Below are 18295 nucleotides of genomic sequence, written 5' to 3'. Positions count from 1 at the left end.
GTTTTCTAACGAATTTATGTCCATTCTGTAATATGGAGACCAGAATTGAGCTGCATAATCTAGGTGAGGCCTTACTAATGATGTATAAAGCTGCAGTATGACCTCTGGACTTCTGTTGCTTACACTTCTTGATATAAATCCCAGTAATCTATTTGCCTTATTACGTACGCTTAGGCATTGCTGTCTTGGTTTAAGGTTGCTGCTTACCATAACCCCCAAGTCCTTTTCGCAATCTGTATGGCTAAGTTCTACATTATTTAACTTATAAGTGCTAGGGTTATGGACACTTCCGAGCTTCAGAACCTTGCATTTATCTACATTGAACTGCATCTGCCACTTTTCTGACCAAGAGTAGAGTTTGTCTAAATCCTCCTGAAGTTCCCTAACATCTACGTTTGAATCAATTATCCTACCTATCTTCGTGTCATCGGCGAATTTGCTCATATCACTAGTAATTCCTTCATCAAGATCATTGATATATATTATAAACAACAACGGGCCCAAGACTGATCCCTGTGGAACGCCACTTGTTACTGATCCCCACTCGGATTTAACCCCATTTATGGACACTCTCTGCTTCCTGTCTGTGAGCCATGATTCGATCCACGAGAGCACTCTTCCCCCAATGCCATGAGCTGCTACTTTCTTCAACAGTCTTTGGTGCGGAACTCTATCAAATGCCTTACTAAAATCTAAGTAAATAATATCAAATTCTTTATCGTGGTCAACAGCCTCAAAAGCTTTACTGAAAAAAGTTAATAAATTAGTTAGACAAGACCGGCCTCTTGTGAATCCATGCTGAGTATCATTAATCAAGCTATGCTTATCGAGATGGCTTCTTATAATTTGAGCTATAATTGACTCTAGTAATTTGCCTACAATTGAGGTCAGGCTTATTGGGCGGTAATTTGACGGTAACGACTTGTCCCCTGTTTTAAAAATAGGAATTACATTAGCCATCTTCCACATATCAGACACTACACCTGTTTGAAGAGATAAATTAAAAATATTAGTTAATGGTTCACAGACTTCCATTTTGCATTCCTTTAGAACCCTTGAAAAAACCTCATCAGGACCCGGTGACTTATTTTGCTTCAGTCGGTCTATCTGCTTCACAACCATTTCACTAGTGACTATGATGTTACATAATTTATCTTCTTCTGGCCCACTATAAAAATTAATTACCGGAACACTACTAGTGTCTTCCTGTGTAAAAACCGAGAGAAAATAATTATTTAAAATCGAGCACATTTCATTCTCTTTGTCAGTAAGATGCCCATAGTTATTTTTAAGGGGACCTATCTTATCTCTGACTTTTGTTCTATATACCTGGAAAAAACTTTTTGGGTTAGTTTTAGAATCCCTAGCAACTTTAATTTCATAGTCCCTTTTAGCTTTTCTTATCCCCTTTTTAATGTCCCTCTTAGTGTCAATATACTGATTCATAAGATGACCCTCGCCTCTTTTGATACGCCTATAAATTCCTTTCTTATGCCCTAGTAGATATTTCAGCCTATTATTCATCCATTTTGGGTCATTTCTATTTGATCTAATTTCTTTATAAGGGATAAATGTTCTTTGAGCAGCATGTATTGTGTTCAGAAAACTGTCATATTGATAGCTCTCTTCGTTACCCCAGTCAACAGATGATAAGTGTTCTCTAAGCCCATCGTAATCTGCTAAGCGAAAATCTGGGACTGTTACTGAGTTATCCCTACTATCATACTTCCATTCAATTCTAAATGTAATTGATTTGTGGTCGCTAGCACCCAGTTCTTCTGAAACTTCTAAATTATTAACAAGGGATTCATTGTTTGCCAGAACTAAGTCAAGCAGGTTATTACCCCTTGTAGGTTCTGTCACAAACTGCTTCAGAAAACAATCCTGAACTACTTCTAAGAAGTCGTATGATTCTAAATTCCCAGTCAAGAAATTCCAATCAATATGACTAAAGTTAAAGTCTCCTAGAATTACTACATTATCGTGCCTTGTGGCCCTAACAATTTCCTCCCATAGTAGTCTTCCCTGGTCCCTATCTAAATTTGGGGGACGGTATATCACACCTAAAGTTAATTTTTCATGCCCCTCTGAAAATTCTATCCAAACAGACTCTGTATGTGTTACTTCAGACTTAATACCCGTTTTAATGCAACAGTTCAAGCGATCTCGGACATACAATGCCACCCCACCCCCCTTCCCGATACTTCTATCTACTTGGAACAATTTGAAACCCTGAATGTGACATTCTGCAGGCATGTCCCGACTTTTTGAATTAAACCACGTCTCAGTAATGGCAAATACATCTATGTTACCTGCACTAGCAACTAGTCTCAACTCGTCCATCTTATTCCTAGCACTGCGACTATTTGTGTAATATATACTTAAGGACCCTCCTTTCTCTTTATCATTCCTGCTCCTTTCTGTTATTCCACTAAACCTATTACTGTCCTTGTCAATTAGTGCCACTGGCCTTCCGATATCCACCTCATTTTGCCTATTACTAGTTCTCCTAGTACTCATATTACTACCCTGAGACTTCACAGTTTTCCCGCAGAAACCCATACCACTAACTATTCCTAGTTTAAAGACCTAACAGCTCCCTCCACTGCGTTGGCCAGTGCTCCCACCCCACACCTAGACAAGTGAACCCCATCCCTGGCATACATGTCATTTCTGCCATAGAAGAGGTCCCAGTTGTCAATGAATGTTACCGCATTTTCCTTACAGTATTTGTCCAGCCAGCAATTGACACCAATTGCTCTGGACAACCATTCATTTCCAACTCCTCTCCTTGGCAAAATGCCACATATGACAGGTTTCCCACCCTTCTTCCTAATTATCTCTATTGCTGACCTATACCTGCTAATCAGGTCCTCACTCCTACGTCTGCCAACATCGTTGCCTCCAGCACTGAGACAGATAATAGGATTGCTCCCATTACCTCTCATGATGTCATCCAGACGGCTAACAATATCCTTCATCCCAGCCCCAGGAAAACACACTCTCTGCCTCCTACTCCTATCCTTCAAACAGAATGCCCTATCCATGTACCTAATCTGACTATCCCCAACAACAACAATGTTTTTACCTTCCTTGGCGTCGTCCGTAGTGATGCTCCGAGTAGTCGACTCAAATTCGCCAGGTAGCATTACACCACTTGTAGAATTCGTCATGACGTTCTCGATGGTCTTCGTTGGGGTTTCTAGGGATGTCTCACTCACGTCTGCCAATGCTTCCTTGGTGCTCGTTGTGGCATTCCCAGTAGAACACTCACATTCGTCAGGTAGCACCGAGAATGAGTTGGAAGTTTCCACGGCAGTCTTCTGGTTTCTCGTTGTTTCTGCCTCTCCAACCGTTTTCTTAATCTTCAGCTTGGTTCCATGTTGCCCGACCACTGACCAAGCTCCCCTCTTAACCTGGGGACTCACAACAGGAGGATTACTACGAATCCTCTTGTTCTCCTCCGTTAATCGCCGTATCTCCAGTTTAGCAACTCTGAGTTCTTCTCTCAGCTGATGATAAATTAGACACATGTGCAACTCTTGGGTATCTTTATTAAGGAAACGTTTCGCCACACAGTGGCTTCATCAGTCCATACAAAGGAGAATCTTGAAGAACAGGAGGAGAATAAGAACATAAGAACATAAGAACGAAGGAACACTGCAGAAGGCCTACTGGCCCATGTGAGGCAGGTCCAAGTCTCCTACCGGCTTAAGCCAATGCACCCAACCTAGTCAGGTCAGGTCACATTGACTTAAGGGAGGAACACGGCAACCGACCTGGTAGCACAAGCTATCAGGTCAACTCACACCCACCCACATCCACTCATGTATTTATCCAACCTCTGGCCTCTATAACGGTACTTGGGAGTTTGTTCCACTCATCCACAACTCTATTACCAAACCAGTACTTTCCTATATCCTTCCTGAATCCGAATTTTTCCAACTTAAAACCATTGCTGCGAGTCCTGTCTAGGCTAGATATTTTCAGCACACTATTTACATCCCCTTTATTTATTCCTGTCTTCCATTTATACACCTCAATCATATCCCCCCTAATTCTACGTCTTTCTAGAGAGTGCAGATTCAGGGCCCTTAGTCTATCCTCATAGGGAAGGTTTCTGATACATGGGATCAACTTTGTCATCCTCCTTTGTACATTTTCCAGAGAATTTATATCCATTCTGTAATAAGGTGACCAAAACTGTGCAGCATAATCTAAATGAGGCCTAACCAAGGATGTATAGAGTTGAAGAACAACCTGAGGACTCCTATTATTTATGCTTCTTGATATGAAGCCAAGGATTCTATTAGCTTTATTGCGAACACTTATGCACTGTTGTCTTGGTTTCAGATTACTGCTAACCAGAACTCCTAAATCTTTTTCGCAATCCGTAATATTAAGATCTACATTATTTAGTTTATATGTGGCATGGTTATTGTCCTGTCCAATATTTAGAACTTTGCATTTGTCTATATTAAACTGCATCTGCCACTTCTCCGACCACTGCATCAGTCTATTCAAATCTTCCTGGAGTGCTCGAATGTCCTCGTCAGAATGAATTCGACGGCCTATTTTGGTGTCATCGGCAATCAGTCCCTCAACCTTGAGTCGATGTGGTCAGTCCATCAATCTTGAATAGAATTCTATTCAAGATTGATGGACTGACCACATCGACTCAAGGTTGAGGGACTGATTACCTCATTCTCCTCCTGTTCTTCAAGATTCTCCTTTGTATGGACTGATGAAGCCACTGTGTGGCGAAACGTTTCCTCAATAAAGATACCCAAGAGTTGCACATGTGTCTAATTTATCAGAGTTGTAGATGCGTGGAACAGTCTTCCTAGTGGGGTGATAGAGGCTAGGACCTTGTGTAGCTTTAAGAAGAGACTGGACAAATATATGAGTGGGAGGGGCTGGGTTTGATTGGTGTCATTGGGTACGGGAGTTATTTCTTGGGTGGCTTTAGGTAGAGATCGTTTTGATAAGGACTTGCCTCGTATGGGCCAGTAGGCCTTCTGCAGTGTTCCTACATTCTTATGTTCTTATGTTCTTATTACATCGTCTTCAAGTATCTTCTGCTTCTATCAACTTTTCTGTACTCGACTGAAGAAGCCTACTGTGTAGGCGAAACGTTTCATAATAAAGATACCTAACTGTTGCATATGTGTCTTACCTAACAACCTGTCGGTATTTTATACCATTTTAATGTTCAGTCCTTGTCTTGTTAAGATATTTTTAGCACATTATTTATAATCCCTTTATTTATTCCCGTTTTCCATTTATACACCTCAATCATATCCTCTCTAGGTAAGACACATATGCAACATGAACATTAAAATGGTATAAAATACCGACAGATTGTTAGGTAAGACACATATGCAACAGTTAGGTATCTTTATTTCGAAACGTTTCGCCTACACAGTAGGCTTCTTCAGTCGAGTACAGAAAAGTTGATAGAAGCAGAAGATACTTGAAGACGATGTAATCAGTCCATCACCCTTAAAGTTTTGAGGTGGTCAGTCCCTCAGTCTGGAGAAGAGCATTGTTCCGTTGTCTGAAACAATATGAAGTTGAAGTGACAGGATGGAGCCTTTATATAGTGCCAGGAGGTGAGACGTAGGTTGCTTTGGGAGGGCAGGTCCCTCTCAAACCCAGCCGTTCTCACTAGTAGAGGTCGAAGTTGATGGTCTGTACCAAGATACCCTTGTGTTGCAGTGTCTGACAGAATGAACATTAAAATGGTATAAAATACCGACAGATTGTTAGGTAAGACACATATGCAACAGTTAGGTATCTTTATTTCGAAACGTTTCGCCTACACAGTAGGCTTCTTCAGTCGAGTACAGAAAAGTTGATAGAAGCAGAAGATACTTGAAGACGATGTAATCAGTCCATCACCCTTAAAGTTTTGAGGTGGTCAGTCCCTCAGTCTGGAGAAGAGCATTGTTCCGTTGTCTGAAACAATATGAAGTTGAAGTGACAGGATGGAGCCTTTATATAGTGCCAGGAGGTGAGACGTAGGTTGCTTTGGGAGGGCAGGTCCCTCTCAAACCCAGCCGTTCTCACTAGTAGAGGTCGAAGTTGATGGTCTGTACCAAGATACCCTTGTGTTGCAGTGTCTGACAGAATGAACATTAAAATGGTATAAAATACCGACAGATTGTTAGGTAAGACACATATGCAACAGTTAGGTATCTTTATTTCGAAACGTTTCGCCTACACAGTAGGCTTCTTCAGTCGAGTACAGAAAAGTTGATAGAAGCAGAAGATACTTGAAGACGATGTAATCAGTCCATCACCCTTAAAGTTTTGAGGTGGTCAGTCCCTCAGTCTGGAGAAGAGCATTGTTCCGTTGTCTGAAACAATATGAAGTTGAAGTGACAGGATGGAGCCTTTATATAGTGCCAGGAGGTGAGACGTATGTTGCTTTGGGAGGGCAGGTCCCTCTCAAACCCAGCCGTTCTCACTTCAACGATCAAGCGACTTAGCTCGAGTGGTGACGTGTGCTTACCTAACGCATCGACGATCTCGCCTCTCTCGAAATTATCCCGTGTTGAGTAGTGCTTTGAGTAGTGCTTGCTGGACCTTCGTCTTCCTCTCCACCATCAGGATTGGTGCGTCGGTGGTTGCCGACCGAAGGGCAGGAAGCCTCTTGCTGCCTGAATTCTCTTCGCCTGTTGACTGCACGCCATACAGCCAGTTTCGCCACCACTCAGGATAACGGACAGACCAAAGAACATAAAAACAGATCCATCTCTTCCTCCCCCTCCAGGAAACGGGTCCGTAGCACCTACAAACACACATCCACTGATGGCACCACTATCACGGGCTTTAATCCAAACTCCTCCCCCGACATTAACTTTGCTAAGACGAAACCATTAAATCACGTTTAAGGCGATTCAGTTCAACGTACGTTCTTACTTTACAATTAGACACCTACTGGCCGAGCTCCTTGAAGCAGAGAGGCCAGATATTGTTTTGCTAAACAGTACCTGCCTCAAAGCCCCTCAATGTATCCGCCATTATGGTTATACTGCACTACAGTCCCCCTATGATCCCCACGATGGGGTTGCCATCCTTGTCAATTCCAACATAAAACATGAATTTCTCCCAATCCCTTTTATTCACCAACACTGTCTTGCGGTCAGAATACACACCCACCTTGGCCCCTTTATCTTTTTCACCACCTATGCTCGCCCAAACACTACTCTCAACATACACGACCTCTCCTTAGTCTTCAACTACACCAACACACCAACTTACCTACTAGCTGACATGAATGCCAAACACACTGCCTTTCATCACACCAGTAACAACCAACTTGGTCACCAATTACTCAACTTCACAAACCATAAACACCTAATTCATCTTGGCCCAGACTTCAATACCTTCTTCAACCACACGGGCCAAGGCAAACCAGACATCATTCTGGCAAACCGAGCCAGCTCTCTATTTCAACATTACATCTCACCTGGCCCTATTACAGGCTCTGATCACATCCCAGTCATCTTACACATCTCCTCCAACCCTATCCTCATTCCAACCACACCTTCATTCTCCTACAAGAACGCTGACTGGGATGCTTTCAAACAACACATAGACAATATTAACCTCACCTATGACTACAACAACAAACCTATCTCTGACATCGATACTCAACTTGATCTCATCCAGGACACCATTACACAAGCAGCCAACATCGCAATACCAAAGAAAACTCACACCACTCGTTATTCCTTCAAACCGTCACTCAGAACAAGAAGACTAATTATCTGCTACCACAACCGCTTCCTCTACAACACACATAGATTTAATCAAGTCCGATTAGATCTCACTTACCTTAGAAACAACATTTTACACAGCCTAGACCAAGACCACAACAATCACTGGTCACGACTAATACAACAAGCGGACAGGCAGCGTGTTAAAAACACTAAAGCCTTCTGGAACTTTATCAAAAAAATCAGAGGCACTACTCCCACCAACAAATTCAAACACATCACCCACAACAACACACACATCTCAGACCCACAGGCTGCTACCAACATCTTCAAACACATCTGGGAGAACATCTTCCACGCTCACCCACCTCACCCTAACGTTATTCAGCACATTCAGAACATAGAACACTGGAACACTGCACACACACAAGAAACAACACCAGACAGCCACATACATCTAGACACTCTTACCTCCTCCCAAGAACTCGACACTCCTTTCACCAACACAGACATTAAAACTCTCCTCAGACACCTTCCTCCAAAGGCTCCTGGTGCCTCTGGCCTAAACCATATTATCCTGAAACACCTTCCTGACTCTATCATTACTGCCTACACAAACCTCCTCAATGCCTCCCTTGCCTCTGGATACTTCCCTTCCCTCTTCAAAGCTGCTACTGCTATCCTCCTTCCTAAACCCAATAAAGACCACTCTGACCCTAGAAACTATCGCCCTATCAGCCTCCTCGAAACTTTAGGAAAACTCTTTGAAAAACTCATTAATCATCGCCTTCGCAGATACCTGGAACATAATTCTCTACTTTCAGATGGCCAGTTTGGCTTCAGAACACACAGATCCACACAGGATGCCATTAACATCATTCTCAACTACATCCACATAAACACAAAACAAAGAAACAGGACAGCCCTGGTTGCAAAAGACGTTGAAAAAGCTTTTGACACTGTGTGGCACGAGGGGCTCAAGTACAAACTCTGCACTAACTTCAACCTGCCTCTCAATACTCGTAAACTCCTCTGCAACTTCCTAGACGGCCGTACCATGAGAATCAAATTCCAAGGCTGTTACTCTGACTACTTCACACTAAATGCTGGAGTACCCCAGGGATCTGTCCTTTCCCCTACCCTCTACATTTTATACACTAACGACATTCCAACACCTATACACCACAACTCCATCACACTAGCCTATGCAGACGACATTACACAACTTATCACTCATGCCAATATAGATACACTCACACACAAAACACAAAATGAGGTTGACAGGATAGCCATCTGGGAACAAAAATGGAGGATCAAAACCAATGCAGCAAAATCCAGCATTACGTATTTTAACTACAGGAAACGTGATCCTCCATTACCTGTCGAACTCAGAACAGCTGACACCCGCACTTACTTCCCTATCACACAATCTGTCACTGTCCTTGGCGTTAATCTTGACTACCTTCTTCGTTTACACGGACACATTCACTCAAGGCATGCAATAGCTAGTAAGGCCCTTGCGGGCCTCTACAAGCTGAAACATGCCTCTCAACGCACCAAACTACACCTCTACAAATCCCTAATACGTCCTCTGATAACTTACTCTCCTCTAGCCCTCTCTCTTGCAGCAAAAACAAACTTACTTAAACTGCAGCGTGTCCAGAACAAGGCGCTGCGCTGGGTGCTTGATGTCAGATGGGAGGACTTCGCCACAAGCGAGTCTCTCCATGCCCAGTTAGACGTCCCTGCGCTGAATCTGTACTGGAAGAGGCTCAGTGACAGACAGATAGACAAACTTGAGACACGACATGACTACTGGACCTCTCTCCTTGACGAAGACATTCGCAGACCCACAAACCAACACAACCTTTTCTACTCCTTGCATGATCCTGCTCCTAACCCTACTTACAAATAACCTTAGATCCGCTGACAGGTACCTTCTAAGACAGGTACCATTCTCTGACCCACGTTCGCCTTAGCTTTTTTGGGTTAAGACATGACTCAGTTCTGCACTCCTCTCTAGCTCTAAAGGTCGCAAGTCCCTTACTCCCAGCTCACCCCACCGGAGTCCCAACAGAAGAACCGGAATTTCTCTTTTCAATATCTGTCCCACGATCGCCTTTGCTGCTGGGTTAAGCCCTGGCTCTATTTCTACGACTAAGAACACTCCTCTCCAGCACTATTCTTCGTCTGTCCCGTCTTCCCCGCTCATCCCATTTGGGATCTTACCTGAACTTTCGTTCGTTCGTTCACTTCAACACAGTCCGATCATACAGTTGCTCTACACCGCAAGAAGCCTCTCTTCGACCCTGTCGGGGTGTAGAATTTATATTCTACAAACGTGATATCCTTTTCACAATGCTGTCGAATCGTGTGAAAATCAAGCCTGTGAATGGTGCAATAAATGACTCCTCGAAGTTAGCTTTAGCTACCGTCGTTAGGACCTGCCTGCAGGTCAAATTTACGGCAATCCACTCTCTGAAAGACTCCTTCATTGTCGTCTGCACAGATGACACGGAAGCACTAAAACTAATGGACGACTCTTCAATCAGGACCCTACAAACACAACAATTCACTCTATCCCCGTCTCCATTCTTGAAGTCGAAACGTTCGGTCTTTGTGAAAAGACTTGACAATATCGTCACCTCTCTCTCTACTGAAGCACTGAAGACATCTATTGAGGAACAAAACACGTGGGCCTCGGTAGACAGCATCTCAAAGATCCCCAACGCCACATCGATGCTAAAGATTACATTCTCAGACATCTCCATGGCTGCCCAAGCTCTCTCTGACGGTCTGGCCATCTCATATTACCACATTCACCCAAGTCATATAGAACAAGAACGTTTCACATACATCTCCCACTGCTGGACCTGCTACTCCTATAATCACACCACCAAGGACTGCCCCATCAAGAATAAGAAGTTTTGTTCAAAATGTGGGAATGATGGACACGATTTCAGATCCTGCACCATTACTACAGCACCAACATGTCTTAACTGCAAGGGTAATCATCATACCCTTGCAGCTAAGTGCCCACTCAGGAAAGAAATCATATTGAAGAAAACTAAAGTTCTGAAGAAAACCTCCAATTCACCGACATATGCTGCAATAACCAAACCACAAACCGACGCCATCAAGACTCTACACGCTAATCTACATGCACCATCGCCCAGCAACTCCCTCTCTCCACTCCCCGACGGTGCTCCTTCCAAGGTGCTGTACTGCATGGTGTATGCACACCTTGCAAACGCAGCAAGCCCCGGCACTTTCAACACCACTATTAACGAACTATTCCGTCTGAACAACATGCCTGCCTTCAATTTTCCGGAATCCACACCTTCAGAAGACATCCTCAAGATCCTTCCCAACGTCCTGAACTTTACTGCACCTACAGACCTGTCTCCTGCCCAAGCAACTGCTCCTGTAACTTCTATAACCACTTCCACCGCTGACAACGTTGATCAAGTTGCCTCAACCACCGCCTCCCACCTCTCCCAGCCTGCTGTTACACAACCATTACACCTCACAGCTGCTCCTGTCGACCCTCAGTCACCTGCTACCACCATTGTAGATTCTCCCAGTGAATCCACTCCAGAAGAGGAAGATAACGACGACTCCAGTAAACCCTCATGGGAAAACCTTACCTTTTACACTTCTCCTTCAAATACTGACACCATGACCTGTACTGAACTCTACAAAAGCCTCGGTGCTGGAACAGTCAAGTATGCATGTGAATCACCGCTTCACTTCACACTCACCCAAGTTCTTGAGTTCATCAAGCCTCTACGTTTCACCTTCAGCAACAAGGCTAAATTATACCACCTATCTAGAAGCAGCTTCAAAAAGTTTGAAAATGGCTCCATTGCTAACCTGCCTCCTCAGTTACTCCTATAACTCCCATATGTGTTCTACCCTCTGATGTGACCTAGCCTGCTGCCAGCTACTCAAGATTCAAGACTTCAACTACAACAAGTTCAATGCAACAGTCCCTGCTATTCCTGTTCTCAAGTCTGCCCCACGATCGCCTTAGCTGCTGGGTTAAGCCCTGGCTCTATTTCTCTTACTAAGAACACTCCTCTCCAGAGCTATTCTTCATCTGTCCCGTCTTCCCCGCTCATCCCATTGGGATCTTACCTAAACTTGTTTGCTTGCTTGCTTGCTTGCACTTCAACTTCATATTGTTTCAGACAACGGAACAATGCTCTTCTCCAGACTGAGGGACTGACCACCTCAAAACTTTAAGGGTGATGGACTGATTACATCGTCTTCAAGTATCTTCTGCTTCTATCAACTTTTCTGTACTCGACTGAAGAAGCCTACTGTGTAGGCGAAACGTTTCGAAATAAAGATACCTAACTGTTGCATATGTGTCTTACCTAACAATCTGTCGGTATTTTATACCATTTTAATGTTCATTCTGTCAGACACTGCAACACAAGGGTATCTTGGTACAGACCATCAACTTCGACCTCTACTAGTGAGAACGGCTGGGTTTGAGAGGGACCTGCCCTCCCAAAGCAACCTACGTCTCACCTCCTGGCACTATATAAAGGCTCCATCCTGTCACTTCAACTTCATATTGTTTCAGACAACGGAACAATGCTCTTCTCCAGACTGAGGGACTGACCACCTCAAAACTTTAAGGGTGATGGACTGATTACATCGTCTTCAAGTATCTTCTGCTTCTATCAACTTTTCTGTACTCGACTGAAGAAGCCTACTGTGTAGGCGAAACGTTTCGAAATAAAGATACCTAACTGTTGCATATGTGTCGTGTACTTAGCTCTGTGAAGACCTGTTCGTGTGCTCTTGAGTGGTGACCTGTACTTTGAGTGCTGACCTGTACTTAACTCTGTGAAGAAGTGTCTTGTTTGCTCCCGTGGACTGAACCAAGATGCCCTCCATCGAGCAACTTTACCAGCAACTTAAGGAAGAATTGAAGGCAGCGAAGATGGAGATACGGCGATTGACCGAGGAAAACAAGAGGATTCGTAGTAGTCCTCCTGTTTCGAGTCCTCAGGTCAAGAAGGGATCGTGGTCAGTGGCTGGACAGCAGGGGACGACGAAGTTGACGATCAAGAAGACGAATGGAAAGCCAGAAACGATGAAGAAGAAAGAGACTGCTGTGGAAACTCCCGTGGAAACCTCCAACGCATTCTCGGTGCTACCCGACGAATGTGAGTCTACTACTGGGATCGTCACGACGAACGACAAGGAAGGTAAGAATATTGTTGTTGTTGGGGATAGCCAGGTTAGATACATGGATAGGGCATTCTGCTTGAAGGACAGGAGTAGGAGACAAAGGGTATGCTTTCCTGGGGCTGGGATGGAGGACATTGTTAGCCGGCTTGACAACATCATGAACGGTAATGGGATCAATCCTATTATTTGCCTCAGTGCTGGAGGCAATGATGTAGGCAAGCGTAGAAGTGAGGATTTAGTTAGAAAGTTCAGGACAGCTATAGACATGATTAGGAAGAAGGGGGGGCGCCCTGTTATATGTGGCATTTTGCCAAGAAGAGGTGTTGGTAATGAATGGTTGTCCAGAGCAATTGGTATTAATTGTTGGCTGGATAAACACTGTAAGGATAATGCAGTACCATTCATTGACAACTGGGACAACTTCTATGGCCGAAATGACATGTATGCCAGGGATGGGGTTCACTTATCCAGGGCAGGTGTGGGTTTTCTTGCTAACTCAGTTGAGGGGGTTGTTAGGACTTTAAACTAGGATTAGTTAGAGGTATGGGTTTAGAAATGATTAATAATGAGTATGGATATATTGACTTATGCTCTGATATTAAGAATCTTAATAGTAACTGTCATGGAGTAACTCTGGGTAATGATAATTTCAGAAATTGTGTAAAAACAAAGATGAATAGGAAAAATGTGCAGAAGAAAAAACATATGATGGTATTTTATGCTAACAGTCGAAGTGCAAGAAATAAAATTAATGAACTACGTTTGGTAGCATGTGCTGGGAACTTTGATATCATTGCATTAACTGAAACGTGGTATGATTTAAAGAGTCGGGATATGACTGCTGAGTGTAATATTCAGGGATTTAAGTTATTCAATGTGGATAGATGTAATGGGAAGGGGGGAGGAGTTGCATTGTATGTTCGAGAAAATATTAATTGTTGCATAAAAAAAGGTATAAAAATAGATGGAGCAGTAACAGAGTCTGTTTGGGTAGAGTTCGTGGAGGGTCAAGAAAAACTAATTCTAGGTGTAATATACCGACCTCCAGGCTTGGATCACGATAGAGGGAGACTTCTTTGGGACGAAATTGTTAGGGCTTCTGGACACAGTAACGTAGTCATAGTAGGGGATTTTAACTTTAGCCAAATTGACTGGAATTCTTTGACAGGTAATCTAGAGTCCAGTGACTTCATGGAAACAGTTCAGGACTGTTTTCTGAAACAGAGTGTAACTGAACCTACCAGGGGTAATAATTTGCTAGACCTAGTCTTGTCAAATAAGGAAACACTAGTGAATAATCTGGAGATCACTGAAGAGCTTGGCGCAAGTGATCACAAATCCATCACCTTTAGCATTAATTGGGAATGCAAGAATAATGATAATACAGTAAAAATCCCCGATTTTCGTTCTGCCGATTATAATGGACTTAGGGAACATCTGTCTAATCTTGATTGGGGTTATCTAGCTAATGATTTTATTGACGATAATCATACTTATGAATATGAAGGGATCTGCTTTTATGATTGTTTTCTTAATAATGTACACAGTGCCCAGAGTATATACATTCCCCAGAGAGAAATTAGGTCTAATAATAACGATCCCAAATGGGTTAACAGGAGGTTAAAGCATCTATTAGGGGAGAAAAGGGGAATTTATAGGCGCATCAGAAGAGGAGAGGTTAACCTTACTGACCAATATGTTCAGCTTAAAAGAGAAGTAAAAAAGGCGATTAGAAAGGCTAAACGTGACTATGAAATTAGAGTCGCTAATGAATCAAAGACTAATCCAAAGGGGTTCTTTCAAGTGTATAGGACGAAGGTGAAGGAAAAAGTAGGACCTCTGAAATCTGGGAATGGACAGCTGACGGATAATGAACTGGAAATGTGTTCCTTATTTAATGACTATTTTTTGTCAGTTTTTACACAGGAAGATGTAAATGAGATTCCAGTAATTAACAATTATTTAGTTCCTGATGAATTTAAGTTAACTAATATTACTGTCACGAGGGACATGGTTATTAAACAGATAGACAAACTGAAACAAAATAAGTCCCCGGGACCCGATGAGTTGTTTTCAAGGGTACTTAAGGAATGCAAGATGGAGCTTAGTCAGCCATTAACGAGTGTATTCAATGCGTCCATCCTTACCAGTGTTGTGCCAGAGATGTGGAAGATGGCTAATGTGGTTCCTATATTCAAATCAGGGGATAAGTCCACTCCTTCAAATTACCGTCCAATAAGCCTGACATCTATAGTGGGCAAGTTATTAGAATCAATTATAGCTGACATTATCAGAAGTCACCTTGAAGAGCATAACTTGATAAATGAATCTCAGCATGGATTCACGAGAGGTCGTTCCTGCCTGACAAACTTACTGACGTTCTTCAATAGAACATTTGAGGCAGTTGACAGTGATAAGGAATATGATATTGTTTATTTGGATTTTAGTAAAGCCTTCGACAGAGTACCTCACAAGAGACTCTTAAGAAAAGTGGCAGCTCATGGTATAGGAGGTAAAGTTCTAGCATGGATTGAGGCATGGCTTACCAATAGAAAGCAGAGAGTTACCATTAATGGAGTGAAATCTGAATGGGGATTAGTCACTAGTGGCGTTCCACAAGGATCAGTTTTAGGCCCTCTCTTGTTCATAATTTACATTAATGACCTTGATGAAGGGATTACTAGTGACATGAGTAAGTTTGCTGATGATACAAAGATAGGCCGTATAATTCACTCTGAGGAGGATATCAATGAACTCCAGGACGATTTGAACAAATTAATGTCTTGGTCTGAGAAATGGCAGATGAAGTTTAATGTGGATAAGTGTAAGGTACTTGCCCTTGGTAATGAAAATAACCCTCGAAGCTATAATCTAGGTGAAGTAGAGCTTGGTCATACAGAATGTGAAAAAGACTTGGGAGTCATGGTAAGCAGAAATCTAAAGCCAAGACAGCAGTGCCTCAGTGTGCGCAACAAGGCCAACAGATTACTTGGATTTATCTCAAGAAGTATAAGTAACAGAAGTCCAAAAGTTATTTTACAGCTCTATACATCACTAGTGAGGCCTCATTTAGATTATGCTGCTCAGTTTTGGTCCCCTTACTACAGGATGGACATAGACTCATTAGAGAACATACAGAGAAGAATGACTAAAATGATTTACTGTGTAAGGAACCTCCCGTATGAAGATAGACTTAAAGCCTTAAATCTCCACTCTCTGGAGAGGCGTAGAATGAGGGGAGATATCATTGAAGTGTATAAGTGGATGACGGGCATAAACAAGGGAGACATTAATAAAGTACTGAGGGTGTCGAACCAGGTAAGAACCAGGAATAATGGATTTAAGTTGGATAAATTTAGATTTAGAAAGGACATAGGTAAGTACTGGTTTTCTAACAGAGTTGTAGATGCGTGGAACAGTCTTCCCAGTGGGGTGATAGAGGCTAGGACCTTGGGTAGCTTTAAGAAGAGACTGGACAAATATATGAGTGGGAGGGGCTGGGTTTGATTGGTGTTGGGGGGTGCGGGAGTTGTTTCTTGAGTAGCTTTAGGTAGATGTCGTTTTGATAAGGACCTGCCTCGTATGGGCCAGTAGGCCTTCTGCAGTGTTCCTACATTCTTATGTTCTTATGTAAATAATGTAGAACTTAGCCATACAGATTGCGAAAAGGACTTGGGGGTTATGGTAAGCAGCAACCTTAAACCAAGACAGCAATGCCTAAGCGTACGTAATAAGGCAAATAGATTACTGGGATTTATATCAAGAAGTGTAAGCAACAGAAGTCCAGAGGTCATACTGCAGTTTTATACATCATTAGTAAGGCCTCACCTAGATTATGCAGCTCAATTCTGGTCTCCATATTACAGAATGGACATAAATTCGTTAGAAAACATTCAGCGTAGGATGACTAAATTAATACATAGCATTAGAAATCTTCCTTATGAAGAAAGATTGAAGACTCTTAAGTTACATTCACTTGTTAGACGAAGAATGAGGGGAGACCTGATCGAAGTGTATAAGTGGAAGATAGGTATTAATAAAGGGGATATTAACAAGGTCTTGAGGATATCTCTCCAAGAGAGAACCCGCAGTAATGGATTTAAATTAGATAAGTTTAGATTTAGAAAGGACATAGGAAAGTATTGGTTTGGAAATAGGGTAGTTGATGAGTGGAACAGTCTACCTAGTTGGGTTATTGAGGCTAGGACTTTGGGTAGTTTCAAATTTAGGTTGGATAAGTACATGAGTGGGAGGGGTTGGATTTGAGTGGGACTTGCACATCAGAGCTTATTTCTTGGGTAGCATTGAAAATTGGGTTGGTCAAATGTTTGTTAGTGGGATGAATTGTAAAGGACCTGCCTAGTATGGGCCAACAGGCCTGCTGTAGTGTTCCTCCTTTCTTATGTTCTTATGTTCTTATCCTCTTTTGTACGTTTTCAAGCGCATTTATATCCGTTCTGTAATACGGCGACCAGAACTGTGCAGCATAATCTAAATGAGGCCTAATCAACGATATATAGAGTTGAAGAATAATGTGCGGACTCCAGTTAATAATACTTCTTCATATGAAACCAAGAATTCTATTCGATTTATTTCGAATACTTACACACTGATGTCTCTTAAATCCTTTTCGCAGTCAGAGATATTAGGATCTACATTATTTAGTTTATAAGTATCATGGTTATTTACCTTTTCAACGCTTAAACCTATATTAAACTGCATCTGCAGCTTCAACGACCACTGCACCAGTCTATATAGATTTTGTTAGGTAAGACACATATGCAACAGTTAGGTATCTTTATTTCGAAACGTTTCGCCTACACAGCAGGCTTCTTCAGTCGAGTACAGAAAAGTTGATAGAAGCAGAAGATACTTGAAGACGATGTAATCAGTCCATCACCCTTAAAGTTTTGAGGTGGTCAGTCCCTCAGTCTGGAGAAGAGCATTGTTCCGTTGTCTGAAACAATATGAAGTTGAAGTGCAAGCAAGCAAGAGGTGAGACGTAGGTCACTACGTCTCTCCATATTGTTTCATACTATGGAACAATGCTCTTCTCCAGACTGAGGGACTGACCACCTCAAAACTTTAAGGGTGATGGACTGATTACATCGTCTTCAAGTATCTTCTGCTTCTATCAACTTTTCTGTACTCGACTGAAGAAGCCTACTGTGTAGGCGAAACGTTTCGAAATAAAGATACCTAACTGTTGCATATGTGTCTTACCTAACAATCTGTCGGTATTTTATACCATTTTAATGTTCATTCTGTCAGACACTGCAACACAAGGGTATCTTGGTACAGACCATCAACTTCGACCTCTACTAGTGAGAACGGCTGGGTTTGAGAGGGACCTGCCCTCCCAAAGC

The sequence above is a fragment of the Cherax quadricarinatus genome, unplaced genomic scaffold, assembly GCF_038502225.1.
Source record: "Cherax quadricarinatus isolate ZL_2023a unplaced genomic scaffold, ASM3850222v1 Contig734, whole genome shotgun sequence".
NCBI classification, from domain to species: domain Eukaryota; kingdom Metazoa; phylum Arthropoda; class Malacostraca; order Decapoda; family Parastacidae; genus Cherax; species Cherax quadricarinatus.
This window is presented reverse-complemented; position numbering follows the sequence as displayed.